General features: G+C 43.3%; 1 pseudogene; it reads right to left on the bottom strand.

Annotated features, from left to right (window-relative positions):
- Window positions 1-1,348: 1,348 nt before the first annotated feature.
- LOC118610461 lies at window positions 1,349-1,467 on the bottom strand (annotated as a pseudogene).
- Between the last annotated feature and the right edge of the window lie 22,945 nt (window positions 1,468-24,412).

Genomic DNA, 24,412 nt, shown 5'->3' with positions numbered 1-24,412 from the left:
AGTAAAGAAAAAGAGGGGAGTGGTTATTGGGTAGGCAACCCACAGTATTTGTCACAAATTACTCTGTAGTGGTGATTTTCATACTGATTTGACTGTATCCCACAGGAAGAAATTTATTTTATTTTATTTTTATTTTTCTCAAGCTTTATTGAAATATAATAGACAATTAGTTGCTCATAGAGAGGAAATATATTTTAAATACACTGCACACATGCATACGACAGAAAGGTTTTATTAAATAATACTTAGCTTTACAACATACAATGCACTCTGATAGTTTCTATTCTTTCTAATCTCTTCTATTTCATTAAAAAAAAAAAGTGCTAGCCATAACCCATTAAATTTGTTTCATGACTCACTAGCGGGTCATAAACATCAGTGTGAAAAATACTGCTCTCTAAGGACCTGTTGATTGATTGGCTCAAGGGGCAGGACCGAGGTATCCAAAAGAAGGGAATTCAGTAAGAATTATCCAAAAAGTCGGCCAGGGAAATTCTCTCAGTTGTCCATGTTGACCCTGCCTTTTTCCTTATTCCTTTATGTTTAGCAGAAGGAAGTAGGCTTAACTCAAACAATCTTAAATTTTATTTTTTTTTTAAAGGGAATTTAATGAGTTAGAATTGGAAAGCCCAGGCACAAGCTTCAGGCGCAGCTGGAACCAGCTGCTCAAATGGCGGGTATCTGTCAGTCTCTGCCTATGAGCTCTGATGCCCTTCATGTTGACACCAATCTCAAGTGATAGTGGCCACCTTCGGCTCCCCAACTTCAAAACTGCAGAGAAAGAAAACTACGTTTTCCCAGTAATTCTAGAGAAATGCCTTAGTGTTGGCCATAGAAGCAGAGGTTCCTTGTCCACCTGAGGAAGGGGGCGTTGAGGTCATATGAACCCCATGGGATGAGCATGAATGGACAGTGGCTCTCCAGTGGTGAATTGAGGAGAGACAGGATTATAAGCAGGGACAATCAGTCAATGGTCACTACTCCAAACTCCATGAGCAAAGGGAAGGTGTTGGGTCTTAAGCACCATTGTATTCCCAGAGACTTGCACAGACTAGGCTCAGAAAAGACTTGTATGAATTAGGGCTATTTTGTTTGTATGAGTACGCTGGGCCAATTTGCATGTCTCGAAAGGTAAAAAAAAAAAAAGTAAGGATAAATACATAGATCAATGGAAAAGAATAGAGAAGTCAGTTTGGACTGACATATATATGGTCAACTAATTTTTTTTTTAGGCGAGGGAACCCTTGGTTGACCTCACAGATTGCAAGGACCTTGTCAGCTTACAATTCCTTGTTTTTACATTTTATTTATTTATTTCATTTTATTTTGTATTTTTACAATTTTTTTACACCTGCAGCACCTGGTCTTCCTAGGTGGTCTCCCATCCAAGTCCTAACCAGACCTGACCCTGCTTAGCTTCCGAGATCAGATGGGATCAGGCTTGATCAGGGTGGCATGGCTATAGACTGGCCACTTTATTTTCAATAAAGGCACCAAGGTAACTCAGTGAGGGAAAAGTTTTATTTTTCAACAAAATATTGCTGGAACAATTGGGTAGTCATACTAAAAAGATTAACCCAACTCCTACCTCACATCATACATGAAAAATATTCAAGATAGATCATAGGCCTAAACATAAATCTAAAAATTTAAAGCTCTTAGAAAAAAAATATAGACCCACTTAGGATGGGCGAAGATTTCTTAGACGGGACACCATAAACACTAACCATAAAAGAAAAAATTTATAAATCAGCTCCATTGGTAGAAAGGTGTCACTATACTTTGGGATGATGGGAGATGTTACTGAAGCCCTGGGACCAGGACCCCTTGGTGGAAGATGGGGCCATAGAGGAAGTTTCATTTCTTTTTATTTTTGGTCCAATAACATGGTTGTTCTATAGTGGAAACTATTTATATAATCATATGATTACTGGTGCTGCCTATTCAAATTTTAGAATCAAGAACCATCACAAGATCTTATTAAGCACTCTACTATGTGCCAAGCAGGCAACTAACTATTCCAGGTACACGAAATACAAAAGTAAACAGAATAAAGTCCCTATGTTAATATACCACAATTTGGTTATCCGTTCACCAATCAATGGACATTTGGGTTGTTTCCATTTTTTTGCTGTGATGAAAAGAGTTTATACGAACATCGTTGTATAATCCTGTGTGGACATCCACACTCATTTATCTCGAGTACGTATTTAGGAGTGTTGTATGTTAGATGTGTGTTTGATGGTAATAAGAAATCACCAAAAAGTTTTCTAAAGTGGGTGCACCCTGTTATACTCCCAACAATAAAGGAGGATTCTAGTTGCTCCACATCCTTATCATAACTTGTTATTGCCAGTTGGTTTTTGTTTGTTTTAAAGTAATCAGGCTTTCTGAGGTATAAGATACAGTAAAATTCATCCCATTTAGTTCTATGTGTTTTGACAAATGTATATGGTCATGTAAGCACCTTCGCAATCAAGATACAGAAAATCAAGGCAGGATTGTTGAGTCATATGATAAACTTTGTTTAACTTTCTAAGAAAAGGCCAAACTCTTTTCCAACTGGCTATGCCATTTTGCATTCCTACCGGCAATGAATGAGAGTTCCAGTTGCTCCACATCCTAGAGACCATTTAGTAGGGTCGTTTTTTTAAAGAAGATATTCTAACAGGTGTGTGATGGTATTTACTTGGGGTTCTAGTTTGCATTTCTGATTACTAATAATATTGAGTATCTTTTCATGCGCTTACTGGGCATACATAAGTCTTTTTCCATGAACTGTCTGTTCAAACCTTTCATCCAATTTTTTTGTCAGGTTGTTTATCTTTGTGTTTATATTGAACTGTAAGAGTTATTTATATATTCTAAATGTAATTCTTTTGTCAGATATGTGTATATTTTATGAATATTTTCTCTAAGTCTGTGGCTTACCTTGTCACTTTCTTTCTTTTTTTTTAAGTGATTCATTTTTATTTTGTTTTCTAGTTGTCTTGACAATATACGTACTTGAGAATCCTAAAGTTTTGCAATCAAGCGATGCTTTTTTAAAATTGTTTATTGGCATAAAATTCACATAACATAAAATTTACTATTTTAACCTCTTAACGTATAAAATTTATACTTTATACCCCACCATTGGAAAACACAACAAATTGTTAAACATTTGTCAGCACATCATTGTTTACTGTCACTTCCAACCCCTGGCTTTCAGTCTCCTGTGGGCTTCTCTAATCTTCCATTACTCATGTCACCAGTTCCCTGCACCAAATTCTCTCTGTGAGTATTTATTCTGCCTTCACTAACAAGACACTAAGCTTGCCGACAGACAGGATGCATTTCTTTTACCTTTTGTTTTTAGAACATTCTAGATCTTTAATAATATAATCTGTGTGGAAAAAAAACACCTACACTCTCCTTTATGGCATGTTTAATAGAGCCTGTTGACCTCATGTTCTAATTTTTCGTTCTTGTGTCTTCCTGGGCCTGCTGCCCGTATGTCATGCATTCTTAGGTTAATCCGGCATCTCTTGCATACCAAGACTTCTGCTTGCTTTGGTTTCCATTTTCATTTTTCTGGCATTCATCTTGAATTCATTTTTGTTAGAAGTATGCTTGTTTGATATGAAAATGTAGGTTTAAAGCACGTTTTGCTAAAAAATGTTATCTCTGTATTATGAAGAATTTCCTCGCCCCGATATTCCCAAACACTGATTTGGTCTTTGGCCATGTTCATTCTATTTCCCAGCATATTTATGGATATAAAATGTTTTCTAAGAGTCATAGTTTTAATTTCCAAAAACCATTTCTGGTTCTCTGATTGCTTCTCTTTCATTACAGACTGTTCTTGTTCTGAGGTGACTTCTTTAAATAAAGTCGGAGATGACATATATCTATAGACAAAATACGTCCAAAAAAAAAGGGTTTTGTTTTTTTTTTCCACAAATAACATTGCAACAACAATCACGACAACAATAACCAAAGCAATAACCATCCTTCAGACATACTGGGTTGGGGAGGCTGTAGGAAAAACAGATACTGTCATAACTTGCTAGTACAAAATGATACAACCTTTATGAGGATAATTTACCAATATGCATCAAAAGTATACTGGCATTTTCCCTTTGACCCAGCAATTCCACTTTCAGATGTCTATGTTACAGATACACCTGCACACATACAGAAGAAAGTGAGTGCAGAGTTTTGCATTACTGCATTATTGGTTATTGCAAGAGTAGAAACAACCAGATTCCATCCGTAGGAACAGTATATAGTGATAACAAATAAGGAAGCTCTATTTTTACTGACAGGGAATGGTCTTCAGAATATGTTGTTAGATGAAAAAAGCAAGGTGCAGAAAAAATTTATACCGGATACCACCTTTTGTATAAGGAGGCTAAATATTTATATCTGCTTAAAGAAATACAGGAAGTATGCACAAGAAACTAACAACAGTGTTTACCAACGGTAGGGGGAGAGGGAGGAACCGGGTGGACGGGGATGGGCGGAAGTCAGTTCTCTCCGTGTATTCCTTTTTGTGTCATTTTTCTTTTTGAACCTTGCGAATGTATTTTCTATTTAAAAATTAAATAGTTCAAATTTTAAAGCCAAACTATATTGAGCACTTATTACATGCTAGGTTCTATGCTGAGGGCTTTTCATGTATCATCTCATTTAAACCTCACACTGAGAAGCAGGAGGTAAAAACCTCAGTTTACGGAGGAAGCTGATGCTGAGAGAAGTTAAGTTACGCCGGTTAATTGTGACTCTGTCATTGAGATCTTTGCTCTTAATCACTAGACTGACCGCAGCAGTTATCACCTCCACCACCCACAATCGACTTCCCTATTGTATATTTTATTTTCATTTCCCTGAGTCCCCACACTGTCCTTGCCAAAAGGAATACAAAATTGCTGTGTAATTGTCATTGTAGGGTAGGTTTGATTTCATAGTTTATAGGTATCATACCTAGCCATAGCAAAGAGAGCAGAGAGAGGTGGGATTTGTACTCAAAAGCTTGTCACTTGGACCAGGAAAGAGAACTGCAATGTTAAATGACTGATTGAGATCAGATGCCCCAAGGTAGGTATAAAAAGAGATGTCTGATCTTGACTCAATTTCAATTTTAATTGATATTTTTTAAAAAAATCGATAAAGCTTTTGGAAGAAAGTATGTTTTTGTAAGCTTAAAAAAAATGTGACTGAATTCATTGCCCCCTCTTTAGAAATTTTAATAGGTGTTTATCATTTTCCTGTGGCTGCTGTAATAAAAACCCACCACAAACTTGGTGGCTTAAGAAGACAGACATTTATTCTCTCACACTTCTGGAGGCTAGAAGTCCAAAGTTAAGGTGGCTGCAGGTTTGTTCCGGACGCCCTATGGGAAGATCCATTTCATGCCTCTCACCTGGCTTCTGTGCTCTGTGTTCCTTGCTTGTGGGTACATCACTCCGATCTCTGCCTCTGTTGTCACATGACCTTCTTCTCTGTGTGTCTGTGTGTCTCTTCTTATAAGGACACAAGCCATTGGATTAGGACCCACGTTAATCCGGTATGACCTCATCTTAATGATGGGATTCAAGACACACTACTCTAAGATATGGTACTTTGGCATATGGAATATTTTAAGCTGAAGGAATTTGAGAAGCAGCTGGTACAGGAAAGACTTTCTGACCTTCTCCTTAAGCAGGTCATAAGACCTTCATGTGAGAGGTGCCCTCCCTCCACCTCCGATGACCTTAAGGAACATCCTTATCTCTGAAGACGGAGGGTTGAGGAGAAGCATCTGAAAGAATAGGCCTCGCTAAGTTTCCCCCAGTTTACTGCTCTTAGCTCATGCCCCTTTTTTGTTTTATCACATTTTCCCAATACTCTCTACTCATCATCAAACCTAGTACAAAAACACTGGGTCTTCATTTCCTTAGAAAGCCTCCCATGTCATGTAAAACTTGTTAAATAAATTTGTATGCTTTCTCCTGTTAATCCCTTTGGTTACAAGGGCCTCAGCTGCGATTTGGAAGGGTAGAATGAAAAGATATTTTCCCCCTTATCCATTAACTTGATCGCATCAGCAAAGACCCTTTTTTCCAAAGGTCACATTCTGAGGTTCCAAGTGGACATTAATTTGGGGTGATACCACTCAACCCAGTAGAAGCGAGGGTTTATGTGAGTGAACTCTAGAAAGTCCAAGTCTAATTCCTTCCCTCAGCACCAAAAATAGTTGCCTATTAGGTGCTCAGTAAGATCATGTTTGATGGCAGTTGATTCTAAAATTTATGTAAATGGCACGTAAAACACCATTAAGTCAAACTAGCAGCACTCTGATTTCCTCTGGGGAAACTTCCCTTCTTTACGCTCAGTCCACGCTGCTGGGAGGAACTAACTGGGCTCTTTGGCTCTAGGAGACGGCATGTGACCGGGCCTGGTCAATGAAGATATTCTGTCATCCTGACCACAAGGATTGGTTCAAGAAATGAGACCAAGACCAAAATCGAGCCTATCAGAGCCGCTGAGATTCCGTCCTGATCTTTTTCTGGAGCCATTAGCACCAAGTTCCCTTTTGCAGAGGTTACCAAACTGATTATAAAGCTGAAGGTTCAAGGGCCCCCCCAAGAGGAGAGAGTCTCCCTAAGTAAGAAGTTAAAACAGAAGAGATCAGGCCCAAGGAATGGAAAAAACAGTCTCCTCATGCCATTGTCTGAGCTCCTGGATCCAGCTGTACCTGAATTCGGTCCTTCATCTGGACTACCAAGGATAAGCCAAAAACTCTCTTTTATGCTTAAGCCAGCTTGAACTGGGGTTCTGTTGTTTGCAACTAAGGAGAGCCCTAAGAGAACTTTCTTTTCTTTGGGGATTCCGGTTTATGCCTTGATGGTGGGTCAGAAGAAAAGATATGCTAGTGAAGTACAGAAAAGAAAGTTCCTTTCATTTAAAAAAGAGCTAGAAACAGATTAATGAGTTAAAAGGAACTTTGTGAGAACTATGTATCAGGCTCAAGGTGTAGAGTCATGATCAAGACGAAACATCACTATGCCTATAGAATAGGAGGGAATTCGCTTTCCCGAAACTCAGTCTTCTCATCTGTATTATAGGGATAAACACAGTACCAGATTCTTAATGTTGCTGTGTTAAATATTATTATCTTCTCATTACTACTTTTCGCTGTAGATGGGAGTTAAGGAGAATTCTACAAGGTCGAAAATTCCTGTGGATTTAAATTCCCTTCCTATCATCTGGATCTTTCCTCATTTATTTGTACACAGTACTTATTGATCATCAAACTACATGCCTGTCGACCTGGAGGAAGCGGGGCTCAGCCTCAAATCCCACCTCTGCCCTTGCTCAGTGTTGGTCAAGTGGCTTAACCCTCTGAAGCTTAGTTTCAGTAAAAGGAGTATGATAAAACCTGCTTCAAAGTGCAAAGGAAAAGGACAGAAAAACACGCAAAAGAAAAATTAAAAACACAAGAAGAAGGTCAAAGAGAATGATATACGAGACAGAAACACACAGTAGGTGTTTCGCGGTTGTTTGTCCCACCTGCCCTCTCTTGGGGACGCAGACCGGAACCACACTCTGCATTCGAGATGTTCTTCCTCTGTTACTTGGCTGAGTTGAACTCATGCTGCTTCCTTTCTCCTTAAATATCTTTTCCTCTGGACAGGATGTTCCTGAAGGGGGGTCCCAATGCAGAATGGCTCCGCTAACTTTAGTTTGCTATTTTCAGCCTGAATTTCTTCCTGAGCAGACCAACCATGAACAGAGTAGTCTTCCAGGTTGGATGTTTCTTGCTTGATGCACCAGGGTTTTGTGGGACATGAAAGCTTTGTTTTACTAAGATCTGAGCCTTAAAACCAGGTATGCGTTTCGGTTTGAGTGCCTTATCCTGTCTAAAAAAAAAACCCTGAACTACGGAAAATATGGCGTGACGCATGGCTCCCTGCATTCTGTTTCTGAAGCAGGTAGGAGAGGAAAGAACCCTTCTCAGAATGGTCTCTCCAGGGGACAGAGAAGCTGAGATACTTAGCCATTGATTCCTTTGTCGCATTGGTTGAGGATGATCCCTGTTGGCATCGAGTCCCTGCCACCTTTTCTCAGCCACTTTGGAGCCTGTGTGGAGATACTCAGGCTAAGACGCCAGGTACGTGAGGCGAAAGGCTGAGAACGTGCCAACACTGTCACCACAGTTGTTGCTGATCTCAGAGGCAGGCCAAGGGGACTTTGGGTGGGGCACCAAGAGCATTGGCCACAAAGAGAATACATATATTGGCTTGAGAACATGTAAAAATATACGTGCCAGGATGGGAGTACAGGGGAAATTCTGTTTTCAGGCAGTGCTGGACCAAGGACTTCAAGTAATGCCAGTAGGACTTGGGTTCTCGCCAGCATTTAGTTCTTACACTGTGTTCACTTTACTCTCTACAGGTGCCTCTGGCAGCTCCAGGCTTAAGCCTTCCTGTCCAGGAAATCCAGTAGAACTGAATGCCTCTTTTCTAGTACCTGAGCTGACCCTCATGCCGAGTCCTGCTTTGTGGGTAGGACATCGTGGGCCTCTGATCAACCAGAACTAAGTCACATGCAGTGGTGTGCTGATAAATGTCTAATGATTGGCTTTTCGGGAAAGTAAAAGCTTTGATTTGTAGTGTTTGCCACTTTCTGTGGTGTAAATACTCCCATCCTGGCCAATTTAAGTTACCAATATGACATCAACTAATTTACACCATCAGCTCTTGTGAGCCTGTTCGAGCTGGCTCAAGTACACCAGTGGTTCACGTGCTGCCCCTTTAGCCCAGGTAGTCGAACTGCTCCTTACCTTCCACAGGGACCGAGAGTGGGAAAGGGGTGTTTCCTTAAAGGAAAATCAGGGTGCTATGATGAGAATAAGCGTGAACAGATGCTGGAGTGACAAAAACAACAGGTGTGCATCAATTATACTGTACCCTTAGTGCTGAATAAGAAACGACCTCAAAATCTTTTAATAATGCACCTTTATCCTCATGCTCTTGGGTCTGCAGATCTTCGCTGGGCCCAGCTGGGCAATTCTGCTTCGGGCTGCGGGTACTCTGGGTTGAGTCTGCTTCGTATCTTCCTCATCCTCCTTGGACCAGTAGCTATTTGGGACATGTTCTTCTTAAGGCACCCACAGGAGCTCCAGAGGCCAAGTCGAACTGTGCAAGCATATGGAAGGCTCTGCCTACAGGACTCTTGCTCACATTCCATTGGCCAAAGTAAGTCACATGGCCAAGCTCAGCAGTGGGACTGGGAATTACATTCTGCCCACAGTGGGAGCCCTGCAAAGTTACTTGGTGCTCCCAGGTTAGGGGCCAGCTACTACACATATTGTTTGTTGTTATTCTGCAATTCTCTTTGTTCGCTTAACATCTTATGACATCCTCATCAATAGGTATAGATCTAACTGGTTCTTTTTAATATTTGCATCAAATTCTGTAGCATAAACATACCACAATTTAGCAACCGTTCCACTAATGGATAGATGTTTATGTTATGTCAGGTCTTTTACCTTTTTTGATTTGTTTGTTTCACATGATTCCTCAGTAAACATCCTGGCACGTATATTTTTACACGTTCTCTTTTCTATAGCAGAGGGCAGCAATCTACTTTCCACAGACCAAACCCAGCCCAGCACCTGCTTTTGTAAATAGTTTAACAAAACCATTGGAACACAGCCAAACTCATTCATTTGCATAATGTCTGTACCTGCTTTTCCACACTATTTTAGCAGCGCTGAGTCATTGAGATGGAGGCCGGGTGGCACACAAATATTTATGATCTGGCCCTTTACAGAGAGAATTTGCTAATCCCTGTTTTGTAGGGTTTGCCAATGGAAGACCCTCACTATGGAGACGCTGGTTAAAGGGAAAAGGGTATGCATTAAAAAATCTTAATAGATATTAATATAATTACCTCCCAACAGTGAGAATATTTGTTCTTCATTAATTTTAAAAGCTATATATGTTTGTTGTAAAAGTGTGTAGAGACGAAAGCCCACACTCCTCCATTGCAATCACTATTATCGGTTTGGTGAAGTTCCAATCAATACGATCAGTGCAGATACACATAGTTCCTTTCTTCCTTTCTTTTTTTTTAAAAAAAAGAAGAAGAATGGGATCAGTAGCTATATTCCTGATGTCCTTCTGTATTATTCTGCCCTCTTTCTGAGGGCTCATTTCCAAAGTGATCTCTGCATGTGTTCGAACGCAAAAAATTCCAGCAGCCAGTGGCCTTAACCACAGAATTTCATTTAAGTCAACACATTGAAACCTAGAATATTTGTTGGCCTCGCGAAGCTAATAACCACATGTTTTCATGCCCTGTGTCCTTGAAGAAGCCGTTTTCACATGACTCTTGTGCTTCAGGTCATCCAGTGGCTTCCCATTTCACCGAGTTAAAAATTCAAAATACGGATCCTGGCCTCCAAGCCTCTCTCCTCTTCGGGTCTTCTTTCACTTCCTCAAAGTTACACCAAGCCCTTTCCGGTCTTGTCTTGGGTTAGTCAGAACTCTTTCGGCGACAAGAGACAGAAACCAATTCAAACTGGCTTAAGCCTGAAAGAGAGTGTACAGACTCATGCAACGGCAAAGGGCCAGAGAAGGACAGACGGAGCTGGCTCTAGTTTCCATTGGTGGCCTTTAGTCTCTGCTGTAATATCTTCATTCTCGGTCTCCCCCAAAGGGAAATGAAGCCCTCTCTAAGCTTGCATCCTAATTAATCCTAATGAGCGCGCATAATGGAAGGAGCATTCTCACTTCCTCCCAATTGCAAAGGTCCTGTGAATAACACTCATGGAATCTGCCGAGGTCGAGTGACCACCCCTGAACCAATCACTGTGGGTACAGTTGGGTGAGGAGCACTGATTAGTCAGTCCTGGTCTCCTGTCTCTCACCCGTCCAACCAGCACCAAAGGAGGAATTGGCCCCATCCGAAACAAGCACCGCCATCAGGGAGTTCCCCAAATGGAAACCAAGATACCATTACCCAAAGAATGAAAATGGCCAGGGGCCAGCAGAAACAACGGTCATGCATGGTAGGCCCCTGATCCGTGTGGTTCCTTCTGCCCGCAACGCCCTGCCCCCACTTTTCACAGCGACAACAATGTTATCACTCACAGCTCTGATAAAAGAGAGAAAAGACTGAAAGTGGCCCAAATGTTTATTAAAGTAAGAGATCGGCAGGACTGGTGGTTTTCAAAATCTGGTTCTGTGATCAGCAGCAGCACCTGGGAATTTGTCCCAAATGCAAGTTCCCAGGCCCCGCCCTGGACTTACTCGGGTGTTGGCAGGGTGGGGTGAGGCCAGCAGTCTGTTTTCACAAGGCCTCCAGGTGGTGCTGACGTACCCGTAAGTCTGAAAAATTAACCAACGGGTAAGAAAGTTAATGTTTAATCATGCCACAGAAAGCTATTGGGTGTTTTAGTTTCAGAAACCGTTTGCTTAAAGGCTTAACATTTGAATAAGAGCAAGTCGCTCATTAATTACAAAAGCAGCAGTCACTTTTCTGGTGCTGAACTTAGTCGTTCAGGTTGTTTCATGCCATTGCTGCTAAGATTCTGCGGCAGCCACTGCAGGTGAGCTCCCTCGACATCGGGCTCTTAAAACTCCCTCACCTGGAAATCAGACAGCTAAACATGAGGTTTGCCAGCCGGCTCCCCTCTTAAAGGTAGGGGTGGCTATATAAAAGGAAACCTGCGGCGGGGTCCCGGAGAAGATTTTGTTCCCCTCGCCCAACATCAACAGGGGCGCGTGCAACCGGCAACGCCATTTTTGTCTGGAACATGGATGTGACGCCTGCAGGTGTGCGGCCACCTTGCAATCAGGAGCTGAAAACCAATGTGCTAAAAATGACGGAGCAAAAAAGAAGGAACCTGAGACATTGATGGCCTCACTGAGTCATTACGCCAATCTTGGAGCCACCAGTGGCTTCTTGTCTGGGGAGAAAAATAATCCACTTCTGTTTTAGGTCACTATAAGTTGGGGTCCCTGTTACTTGCACCCAAATGCCTTCCTAACATACTTGTGCAGTGCTTAGGACCTACTTTTCAGACCCTGTTTGAGACTTAAAAAAAAAAAAAAAAAAAAGGCAAATGATCGACTCTAAAATAGCAAGAGAAAAACCTAAGATAGAAATTAAGATGACTATAAAATGGAATTTTATAACGGCATGATTAATTGTGAAGTTCAGCCTTCCTAAAGAGGCCCCCGTATATGGAAAGCAATCTGTCGGTTAGATTATCTCGCTTTGCAAAAATGCAAAGCAATGTGTACTAATGGCCAAGAAGCCATGGCCCAGAGCAAACTCGATGAATAATAATCTAATAATTTAAATTACAAAAGTAATGTCAAAAGTTTGTACGACAAAACAAAATTATTGATGCAGGATGTGAGTATAAGTCAAAGTCTCTTACGAGACACGAGGTGGGACATTCCAGAGTTAAGGTCTTTAAAATGGCTGGACTCATTTTGTCACACATTAAGTGTGCTTTTCAGGATGATCGTGGGACATCCTCTCTAGTGTTTGATAGAACTTATTATTCTTTAAGCCCATTAAATATCCAAGCTCCTTAGATGAGAAAACTTTGTAAAAATGAGCTTTAGGAACAGAACAGGTAGACTGAGTAGTTTTTGTGTTTAAAAGATCAACCCTCCCAGGGAAGATACTACGAATTGTCCCCAATACAGCTCATGCCTTCCTCTCCGTTATTTAGACCTCTCCTGTTTTGCATTGCCTGTCAAGTATGGCCATAACGAATTTAAATTGATAACTAGCTCCATTTAATTTATGAAAGAAAAAATTTTATTGAAAATGGTGGTGATTACACACCTGGATACAAGTGCCCAAAACTTATGGACTGGTACTCTTAAAATGGGTGAATAAATAAAACTGGGGAGAAAAAATTAAAAAAAAAAAAAACAAAAAACACCTTCTTTTGAAATGTAAAGAAAAAATATCTATAAGTCAGGATTCGCCAAAGAAACAGAAACCAATGGGATATTTGTTTGTTTGTTTATTATAAGGAATTGGCTCACCAGATTATGGAGGCTGGCAAGTCCCAAATTGGCAGAGCTGACGTCTCACTTTGAGTCCCCTCGTGGGAATGTGACTTACAACGGCAGAATCCACGCAGGTAACTCTAAGGAGCCACAAAGAGAGCGCAGGGAGCCAGTTTAAGGCTCCTCAACTTCCCTGAGTCCCTTTCTCGCCAGCTTTATTTACTTCCCTGTTGCTCCTTCCACAGCGGCCCTTCTCTCTTCACAGAGGAAAGTCCTGCTTTCTATTCCTGACTTTTACTGTGGTTTATTGTCCCAAGGTGTAAAAACGTCCAGGCACCACACGAAAGGGCAACCTGAGATATCGGTGACCATTATCCTCCTTTAACAAACCCAGAAGAAAAATTTTAAAACACCTCAACGTTAACACTTTATGGTCGCAGGAAATTAAAAAAAAAACGTTAATTTAATTTCAATTCTTAACCATATTATTATTTCCAAGAAATACAGAAGAGTGATCATTAAGACTTTAAAACATAAACACATAATTAGGATGAAATTGAGGCAGGGGGTTGGGGAGTGGAATGTAAATTAAGGAACCAAAGGGGGCAAAGTAAAATTTCCATTTCGTCGTTCACGGCTCGTTTTTGATGGATGATGGTGGAAATCAAATAATTAGGGTATCGATGTACTTTGGGGATAATTTCAGTGTGATGAAACTGTTTTAAGATGTCAATATTTACAGTATATAAACATTACATTCTTTTCAGCTATTTTTAAATTTTGATTTTTTAAAATCGTGCAATTATCAACCTAGTTTTTGAAAATGCCTTGAGAATAGACGTGTCTCAAGAGCTTGAAGACAGTTTAGAGACAGGAAGAGGAAGCCCGAAGGCTCGGTTTTCTGGCTTAGTGCATTGTGATGGGGGGGCGGGGGGAGGGGACGAGACAATCAGGGGGCTGAAGGCCCAGAGGGGAGGTAGTGTGTGATAGAGGGGAACACAAGGGAGGGGGGCCTGAGCCTGTGCCTGCCCCAAGCTCTGAGTGGAATGGGTCTCTCTAAAGCTGCCCCTGCTGACGACAGACAGTACAGAGGCGCAGACAGGCAGAACGTGGCCCCGTTAGCACAGCCAAGATATTTCGTTAGCACAGCCAAAATATTTCTGCATGCTCCCTGCCACGGAGTAGATTGTGGTCAGGCCCAGGGTGACTCTGCAGGCAGGCTGTGTGGCTGGGCAGCCTTATCAGGGCCTAGGTGTAGATTACAGCAGAAACTTAGGGAGTCCTCAGCATTGGGCCAAGGTGAGGCCCAGCCCACTGCATAGACTTGAGCAGCAGATGCCAGGAGAAAGCCCGGAGATGGGACCCAACCATACTTCTTAAAGGACACCCATCGGTCCCCAGCTAAAGACCCGCAGAGGCCAGGGGCCCGCTTGTCCCCGGCGCCCCAGCCCATAAACTGTACTTTTTCTGAACATCTTTGAGAGAGGTGGTGCTATGGACTGAACTGCATCTCTCCCCCTCCCATGCCCCCAATTCATATGCCGAAGCCCCACACCTCCAATGTGGTGGTGGGGTTGGAGATGAGGGCTTTGGGAGGTAATTAGATTTAGATGAGGTCATGAGGACGGGGTCATCGCGATGGGGTTAGTGTCCTGGTAAGAAGAGGCCAGAGAGCCTGATCTCCTTCGCTGCCCCCCCCACCCCCACCCCCTACCACCATATGAGAACACAGCAGAAAAAGTGGCCGTCTGGGAGCCAGGCAGAGAGCTCTCACCAGGAAGTGACTGGCTGGCATCTCGACCTCAGACTCTTCAGCCTCCAGAACTGTGAGACATAAATTTCTTATTTAAGCCACACACTCTAAGGTATTCTGTAATGGCAACGTGAGCTGACTAAAGTTTGAAGGAGGCCGTCTTCTAAAGAGCTTGGTATTCACTTGAGTTCTCCAAGCAAAGCCTGAGTTGCCCAGATAAACCGTTTAAAGCAGCAGTTCTCAACCTAGGCTGGAAGATATCACCTGGGGAGCTTAAAAAAGATACCCATGCTTGGGCCCCACTAGCAGAAGTTCTTATTTCATTGCTCAGGGGTGCAGTCTTGGCATCTTAGTCTTCAAAACTTTCCCAGATGATTCTAGTATGCAACCAGGAACGAGAAACACTGGTTTAAAAGAGCAGATCGGGCCAGCATTATCTCTGGTCCCTGGCTGCCTCTTGCTAGGGTTGGCACTCCAATCAGCCTAGTTCTTCACCTGAGGATAATGTCAGTCCTTTGGTGACTAAGCAGCACAGTTCACACGCAGGGTCAACACAAGCACTGTGCAGATTGCGGACCACACAAAAGAACCTGGCTGTGGGAGATTAAAACCCAGCTTTGCTCGAGTCAGGGAGGAATGTTTTTCTAATTTCCTTTTCAGAAGAGAACTTGCATAACCCACCCCTCCCCCAACACACACACACAATAGACTGGCAGAAGTGTTCTGCAAAAATTATGTATAAACTTAACTTTTTTTCCTCTTTCTCTCAAAGGAGAAGTTCGCCATTGCTTGTAGGTAGCCTATGAACAAGATCCAGCCTATAGACGTGTATGGTTTGGTCCCATGCAGTATTTTGATGTATAGAAAAACGTCACAGAAAAATCCAGATTCCCTGTTCCTCTTAAAAAATAAGACCTGGAAATGATAGCTCTTCATTCTCTCATGGCAGCAAATTATTGCTGCCAGTAGACAGAGTATGTGGTCTTGGTTTTTCCACAGTCCCCACCATTCCCTATTGTATTCATCCAGGTGGGTTCAAGCATTTGCTTTGCTTCTTGACTCCCATATGAAGTGTTTAGATTGTGATCCTTGCTATATCATCTTCACCTTGCTTTTTTCCATTCAATCAGATCTCTTAGAGATTGATGGTTCTATCTGCAGATTTACCTAATCACTTAAATGGCTGCACAGTGTCCCTTTGAATGTCTCTTTGTATCTCTTTCTTAGAGTATCCCCTATGAATGGACATTTAGGTGGTGTCCAGCTTGGTGTTACTACAAGCAGTGCTGTAGCAAATGTCCTCACTCAGGCTTCAGACATGTGCCAGAAGAAGCGTGAACCTACTCCAGAGAAAAACCGTTCAAAATTCAGGAGTCCTAAAAACCAGTAGTTAAACTAGGTAACTTGGAATCGGCTATAGCACAAGTATTTATACTGTGGGAATGGGCGAATGCTACAAATCAGGGTGTTTTTTCCCCCTCGATGGGGGAGTCCGAAGGGTTCCAAACGTCAGGACTCAGAGAGTGGGGCTGATTAGCACCAAGAAATCAGAACAGGGTTTGGCCAGAAGGGAGGGCCTTGTGGGTCAGGAGAGGTATTGAGGTCTGGGTAGGTGAATGACTTTTCTCCCAAAGAGAGGACCCTTTGAAGTAAAACGAGGGCACTCTGGGGGTAGGGACCCTTAAGCACGTAAGGTGCTCGGCGATCTTGGTTTAACACTCAAATGCAGTGGTCAGTAGGAACATGCCTAGAGCTGAGGGCAAAGATTGTTAAACAAGGTCAAAGACTCCCCCCTTGTTTGTGGTAGGGATTACCTAAAAAAATGGGTGCAAACATTTAGAGAAGCATGAAATAACCTCCCAAAATACTAGGTAAAAGTAAGAAAATCCTCTCGCAATGATTTCTATTACAACAATGATCACTTTTCCAAGGCAAATCCTCCTTGGTCCGGGCACAGCCGCATTGCAACGCACAGGGCTTCATGCCTGTGTCGCCTTAACAACCGTCGTCTCATGCCCCCAGGAGAGGAAAGAAAAAACAAAAAGTCCCCACCATTACTGATGACAGCATCTGTGGAGGTTAAAGAGGCAGTTTGGCTTCATCTGATTGTGAACTCAGTTCTTTTAACAGCAGGAATAATCACCCACGTTTCTTGTGTAATGTACGCTTGCTATGAAAATCCAGACTTTCTGGATTGTTCTGAGTCAAGATGCTCTTTTCTTTTGAGATCTCAGTGACTTTTCACACAATTCCCAGCACCCTCCCTTCTTAGTCCTAAGGACCTCCAGGCAGGGATGTCCTCCTCCTTCCTTTCTTCCCAGATTCCTTTCTGCAAGCCCCCAGCCCCTACCTGCATTGTTCAGCGCCAAGTGCTCTTTTTTAAGGTGTGAATTGTCCCCACTCAGTAAGAGCTGGAAAGGAAGGCAGTGCGGGGTGGGGGTGGGGGGAGAAGCAGCATAGATTTAGGCAGCTCAGAAAACAGAGCCATAAAGCCAAACCACTCTGATCTATGATCACCCCAAGAGAGGCGCTGCTGCTGGGGCAGCTGGTAACTGAGTGGTGAGCTGGGTTTCCCAAATGTGAGTTCAAGGAGGATTAAGATCAGTGCTCAATATACATGACTTTGCTGGTCCGTGCAACAGAACGCTGTGTGCTGCTGCTGCTGCTGTGTGTCGCAGTCTGACTTCCTTCCTGTCAATCACGAGGAAGATGCATGCTGGGAGACCAGAGGCAGGAAGAGAGGGATGTCCAAACTCCACTACCCTGCAGAAATTAGGTTAAAATGCTCACCTAGAGGGGACTAGGAGCTGAGGGGAGGAGGAGTGGTTTCCAGGCAGCCTCGCCCAGGTCACCTCCTCCCTCCCTCTGCCTTCTCCACTCTCAGGCCAAATCCTCTTGCACAGAGACTAGAAATATGAGCCCTGATGCTCAGCACCTCACCTCTGATGGGCCTGGGCGTTGAGAATCCGCCACAATGCTGATAACCCTGCGTTGGGATTTCTTTTCTTTTTTTCATAATTTGAGAGCCTCAAAAAAATGGAAGTGGCTTGGGCTGCTCTCGACTTCTGAGACGCCCTGCGAACCACAGCATTTGGTTCTCAGCTGGGAAGGTCTGGCCTACTTCCCTCTCTACAACCTCGCTCCAGCTCCTCCCGTCAGCCCCCTGGTGAGGTCAGAGGTGAGACCTTCAGACAGATGGTATCTGGGGTTGGGTTCCTCTAGAAGCCGACCAGAGATAAAGATCCCAATGCAACAGTTCCTTTGGGTGGTGGTCCCTGGAGGCCCCAGTGGAGGAATGAGAAAGTGAGACAGGGAAGGGAAGAGAGCCAACACAGGCATGATAATAAATAGGTGATCTCCATAAGCAAGTGGGATGCAAACCTTCTGGAGGCTTCTGGAAGATTCTGAGACATGTAGAGCACATCTCAGAATTATCCCACGCAAGGGGTGAGCACCATCATTGTTGCTGAGGCTGCTCCTGGGACAGTCCCCAGTACTCTGGCCTGCCCTGAACGAGGTCCATGAGTACCAGAGAGCGTTTTCAGGTGGAGAATCACAGGGACATGGAGTAGAAACCCTCACATCTCAGGGGCTCATCTCAAATTTTGGTGTGTGTGTGGAGCGGGGGGGGGGACTCTGGAAATTGCAGTTGCTCATAGACCCCAAGTCATGAAGCAGCTGCCATCTCAAACGCTGCCAATGACCCAACCAGAGGGAAAGAAAGACATTCTGGGGAGTCCTGAACCGATAGTTAATGCTTCAACTAGAAGTGACATGTCTCTTCCACCCACAGCTCATTGCCCAGAATGACTCACACGGCCCCACCCAACTGCAAGCGTGAAGGACGTGCCCTCCTACCTGAGGCCGGGTGGCAGAGCTGGCTGCTCGAAATACAACGACTTCCCACGGGCTCCAGCTGTTACAGGATGAAGAGCAAACCTGTGTGCATTTTACACGCAAGACCTTCCGAGACCATCTCCTCCTAATAGGCATTCTTTAAAAAATCAGGCGACCTGGCTACATGGGGCTCACTTTCCCGCCTCACAACTCTTGGCCGTGCCGAGAAGTGACCGCCTCCTTTGGGAGTCATGCTCTCACCCCTAGTCCCTGCGTGGCTCCCCACTTCACGCCCTTATGTGTCTTGTTCAGTGTTTGTCTCCCCTTCTAGAGGAGCCAGAGCTCTGGCCTGTCTCACATGCCTGAAATGTCCTGAAGCCTCCTACCACGCGCCCGCTCGCCCCTGCCGCCACTCCCACGCTGTCCCCTTGCCGCGCCGGGCTGGCACACGGGCCGGGGACTTAGCGATTGTGCTCCCTTCTGTCTCCCGAGAGCACTCTCCCTCCAGAGCTCCTGTGGCTCCTGTGCTTTCTGACTTGGTGCAGATGTGCTAACGATGGTGGAGCCACAGAACGGGAATTTGGGAACCTGGATTTCTAAACCTTCACTTGGAGGAGATGCTCCACTGATGAGAAATTTATGGGAGCAAGAACTAAGTTTCTATTGTGCCAAACCACCAAAATGTGGGGCTTTTCTATCAATGACCTTGGTAGCACCCTAAGGAATAAATGAGCTTACTCACATTCGGGGGTGAAATGTATGCAAGTCAAATTGTCCACCCGTTGGAAGCCATGTTCCCTAATCAGCTTTATCAGGGATAATGGTGATCATTTGTTCTCTCTCTGACATCAGCATTTGTCTTTCAACGTATTCTGAATTTCGGTGGAGGAAGACGTCGCTTATTGAAATCCCTAAAATACTAACAATGAAGTCCTGGCTAATACCACTGGTGGTATTGGTGAGAAGGGAGGAACAGGTCCCAAAACCTATCAAGGGATGTGATATAACTGCATAATTGTTTTCCAGAGAAGAGAGCAAATTGAACTGTTTTTAATGTCGAGAGCTAAAGAGTCTGGAGAAAAATGTAATATATTATAGCAAATAAACGGTAGTCCTCAACATCTGTCAGCCTCTTTCAACGTAACAGCGCGGAGAGTCCTGGCTTAACATTCCTGCCATATTGCAATTTATAAGAACTAGGAGGTTGTTCAGATGACCAAAATACATGTCTCATATGTATTCGGTTGTCATCCACAATTCCTGGCTCACAGCTCCAGGAACTCTTGGAATTTCATAAACCTTGAGAGTGAAAAAAGTGTCCCTTGTTATGCTAATGAGGTGACTAGGAAAGCTCCTGAAGATGGGGACTGGTGGCCAGAGGCAACTTTCAGGCTCCCCCTACCTCCTCGCTGCCCCCCACCCACCCCCCACCTCTGGGGAGGAAGAAGAGCTGAAAGTCGAATCAATTGCCAATGGCCAATGGTTTAGGCAGTCAGGCCTATGTAATGAAGCCTCCATAAAAAACCCAAGAGGACGAGGTTGGAAGAGCTTCCTGGTGGAGCACGTGGCGGCTCAGGGCGAGTGGCGTACCCGGAGAGGGTGTGAAACTCTACGCATCCTCCCACATGCCTTCCCCTACGGATCCCTTCCATCCGGCTACTCCTGACATACCTTTCTACAATAACGCAGTGATCTAGTAAGTAACATGTTTCTCTGACCTCTATGAGTTGTTCTAGCAAATCAATTAAACCCATGGAGGGGGTTATGGGAGCCTCTGATTTATAGCCAGCTGGTCAGAAGTATAGGTGACAACCTGGACTTGTGATTGGCATTCTCAGTTGGAATGTGTCATTAAAACTTCCCATCTGTGGCCAGTTGGTCAGAAAAGCACAGTAACCTGGCCTTGCAACTGGTGTCTAAGTGTGGGGTGTGTGTGTGTGTGTGTGTGTGTGTGTGTGTGTGTGTGTGTATGAACACACTTAGGGAATCTGAAGCTATCTCCGGGTAGATAGTGTCAGAATTGTGTTGAATTCTTGGGCAACCTGCTGGTGTCTGAGAATTGTTCGTTCATATTGGGGAACCTCCCCAAGTGGAATTGGGTCTAGGAATCTGATTTCATTCCTCATTTCCAAACTAGTATCCTTGCGGAGGTAACATTCTCCTGTTAACTTAAATAGAGCAATGGCTATGCATTTTTAGTTCCTGGGGCTTCTGATTTAGGAGCGTTTTCCCTAAACTTGTTTCAACCTATCTTTCATTCAGAAATGCCCCAACTGCATTTCCTTAGCGGCTGTAATAATTAATGATGATGATCAGAATTAAGGAGAGAATTAGCAAGCCATTCCCTGGCTCTTTCATCAAAAAGGAAGAGTGCTAACAAGCGCTAATGGCTTGACACAGAGATCTCACATTTTTGAGAGCTTTCAACCTGCCATCACATCCTGAAACTTTACCCCAGAGGCTGCTCTAAGCAACTGGATGTTTGATCTTTCTAGTGTAAGGAGGGGCATGGCATACATTCTCAGATTTCCCAACTGAACTAACTCCTCTTGGAAAATAAAGCCTCCCAGCTACATGAAGCTTGGACCCAGAAAACCACGACTAGTAAAAACCAATCACTTTGTCCGTAGACTTCATATGTTACATTATTATGTTATGTTACATTATGTTATTTTATAACATTATATTTTGTAGTGTTTTATATTTATTCATTATCTCTCTTATAAGAATTGAAACTCTGTGAGGTACAGTAAGGATTCATAACGTGTTTTTGGAATGAATAAGTGAGTGAGCTGTTTATCATCTAAAGTCAAAGCAATTTAAAGAAAAAAAGCCTGAATTCAAAAGTACATTGTTAAGGTGAAAAATTAGAGACAACTTAAATGTCCTTTAATAGGGGAATAGTTATGATTAGTTTTGGTATATCCGTGTATGGACTATGAATGTAACAGAAAATCTAATTCAGATTGGATGAGGGGAATTGCTGGAGGCAATTGGTTATAATCCTGAAAAATCTATAGAAACCTTGTTAAGGGTGGAAAATTTTCAAATGGCCAATTTCTGCTTCCATTGTTTAATGTTAAACAGGGTGTAGTTCTAGGAGATATTCTGTGCAAAGATATGCTAATGTTAAGGGTGTGATTATCCTGTGTTAAGATATGTTAATGGCCAGCCTCTGCTTCTGTAAACCTGCTTGCTTGCTAGAGGGGATTTTGGGGCTTTTTAAGCTATCCCTTCTGGAAGCTCAGGACTGATTCTCTGGCCGGCTAATAAAGGCTCATGATTAATCTCAATTGGCTCCGTGGGTCTTAAATTTGATCCCACCATAACAACTTGGGCCTCAGGGTGGGTTTGGTTCAGTGGCTTGATGATATTATTAAGGGTAAGATTTTTAAAAATTTTTCTAGTCTGTCTCCTGTGGCAGCAGCTAGAAACAAAAGCTGGCTTCCAATCCCATGATCACAAGGTGGCTGCCAAACCTCCAGCAGTTACGTGATTCCTCAGTCATATTCAGAGAGATGGTTTCTCTCCCAGATGCCCCAGAAAATCTAGCCTCCCACTGGCTTAAATTGAGCTATGTGCCCAGCTTTGACCTAAGAATTTTAGCCAGGAGATTTGCTTATGTGGATTAATTTGGGTCTATGCTACCTGCCTACCCCTGGAACTGAGTGTGCTCTCAGCTTTCTCAAAGTGCATAGGCTATGCAGGGGAAATATGTTCATAAAGAAAATTAAAGCATTCAAAAAAAAAAAAAGAACAAAACTATGATCTATTGTCTATGGTTACATATGGTTAAATTTTTATATTTCTGTGGGAAAAAACTATACATTTTCTACAGTTGCATATATATTTATGGAAATAAATACTAAGAATTCTGGAAGGATCCACTACAAACTAGTAGTGGTTACTTCTGGGGAGGGGCCTGAGACCAGTAATTACAGTAAAGGGTTATTTTAAATTTACCGAGAAAGTGGTCCTCAATCAGAGGCAATTCTGCCCTCCGAAATACCTTAGTCAATGACCCCAGGTATTCTTGGTTGTCACAACTAGGGGAGGGGCAAAGTGCTACGGGCATCTAGTGGGCGGAGGCAGAGAACAGCCCTCACTGCAGAGTCATCTAGCCTAAAATGCCAATAGTGTTGAGGTTAAGAAACCCTGATTTAGAACATTAATTTTTGTAAGGAGATGAGATTTAAGTATTACTTGCATAGTTAAAAATTGATTTTTACAAATGATGTCATGTTTATGAGCATCATTTTTGGCGTAATGACATAGGTTACAGTCTTAGCACCGCACCTCATCTACTATGGGGGTGATCCACATCCCCCCTTCAGGACCCAGTCTCGGATTCCCCCAGCTGCCAGGGAGCGCTGGCTGCCGATGACTCACGTTTCTGAGTCCCTCTTCAGCAATTGTCCTTAGCTGAAAGGTGCTGCCTTGTCCAAGATTACAAGTCCTCTCCAAGGGCGAGCTTTATCCTTGAGAAACCCCAGCACTTTTGACATTGTGGGGTAACACTTCTTTGCAGTGGGGGGCTGTCCTGTGCACTGTCGGATATGTAGCAGCATCTCTGGCCTCTACCCACTAGATGCCAGGAGCATCCCTCCTCCAGTCGCGACAAGCAAAAATGTCTTCAGACATTGCCAAACGTTCCTGGGGGCAAAACTGGTCCCTGTCCCTGAATTAAGAATCATTGCCTTGTCCACTGCCTGGTTGATGCAGGGATACAAAGACCTGGCCCCCACCTTCAATTTGAAACATCTCCGAGGGCCATCCCAGCTGTAGAGCTCCACTTGGGGTTGGCTGAGGCCTTCTTTGCAATTGTCTCTCATGGTTCAGTTTCTCCCTCCGCCCAGTCCTGTTTCCCTCACCCTTTCACAGGGGTTGTTTTCAAGAGCACTCCCCAGAAACATTCCACCCGCAGATCTCCCTCCCAGAGTCTGCTCCCTGGAAACTGAACCAAGACCAAGGTGGCGCTCAGAGGAGTTAAGGGACTCATCGAAGGTCTCACAGGAGATGAGGTGTGGTGCTAAGACTGTAACCTACGTCATGACACCGAAAATGATGCTCATAGACATGAAACTTTGTGGACTTCTTTTTCATGTGCGGCTCCGCTGACGCTACGACGCAGTGAGCTCTGACTTTCCCACCCCCAAGCCGCCCCAGTGTGCGCTCCTATAACCGAGGGAGGCGAAACCTAATGGCATTAACTCAGTTCCCTTCTCTTTGTTCTTCCTAAGCTCCGTATCTTACAGATGTGCTCATCTGTCGATTCTTTTAACCAGTTGACAGGCGGCAAGTCCAAACATGGAGATGTTTCCACTACAGGTACTTAACACAGCTGGGTGGAGGCCTTTCTGTTCGGAAAACTTCTTTCTTTGGTTAAAATATGGATGTGAGGTAAAAGGTCCATGTGAAGGTCATGGTCGGGACAAGGTCATTCCTCAGTGTGATGGTCCATTTTGAACAAAATGGGACAGTTAAGGAGGTCAGAGTGCCATGGTCTGGAGTGAGAGCTCTTACTATACTACTGCTACTAATAATATACACTATTATAATTATTATGTAACCTATAATAATAATAATAAAAAAAATAATTGAGCCAGTGCTATATGCCAGGTACCACGTGCTTTATATATGTATGATATATATATGTTTATATATATCATACATATATCACATATATTTATGTATTACATATTTATATATAGTATATTATTAAATATATACTAGATTAGCATTTGTTTTACATACGATGTATAATAGTTATATAATATATAATATAACATTATATATCATATATCTCTGAGAGAGGCATTAT

This window comes from Rousettus aegyptiacus, unplaced genomic scaffold (genome assembly GCF_014176215.1).
Source record: "Rousettus aegyptiacus isolate mRouAeg1 unplaced genomic scaffold, mRouAeg1.p scaffold_m13_p_12, whole genome shotgun sequence".
Lineage (NCBI taxonomy): Eukaryota > Metazoa > Chordata > Mammalia > Chiroptera > Pteropodidae > Rousettus > Rousettus aegyptiacus.
Note: the sequence above shows the minus strand (reverse complement) of the source record. Positions and strands in the feature narration are given on the sequence as shown.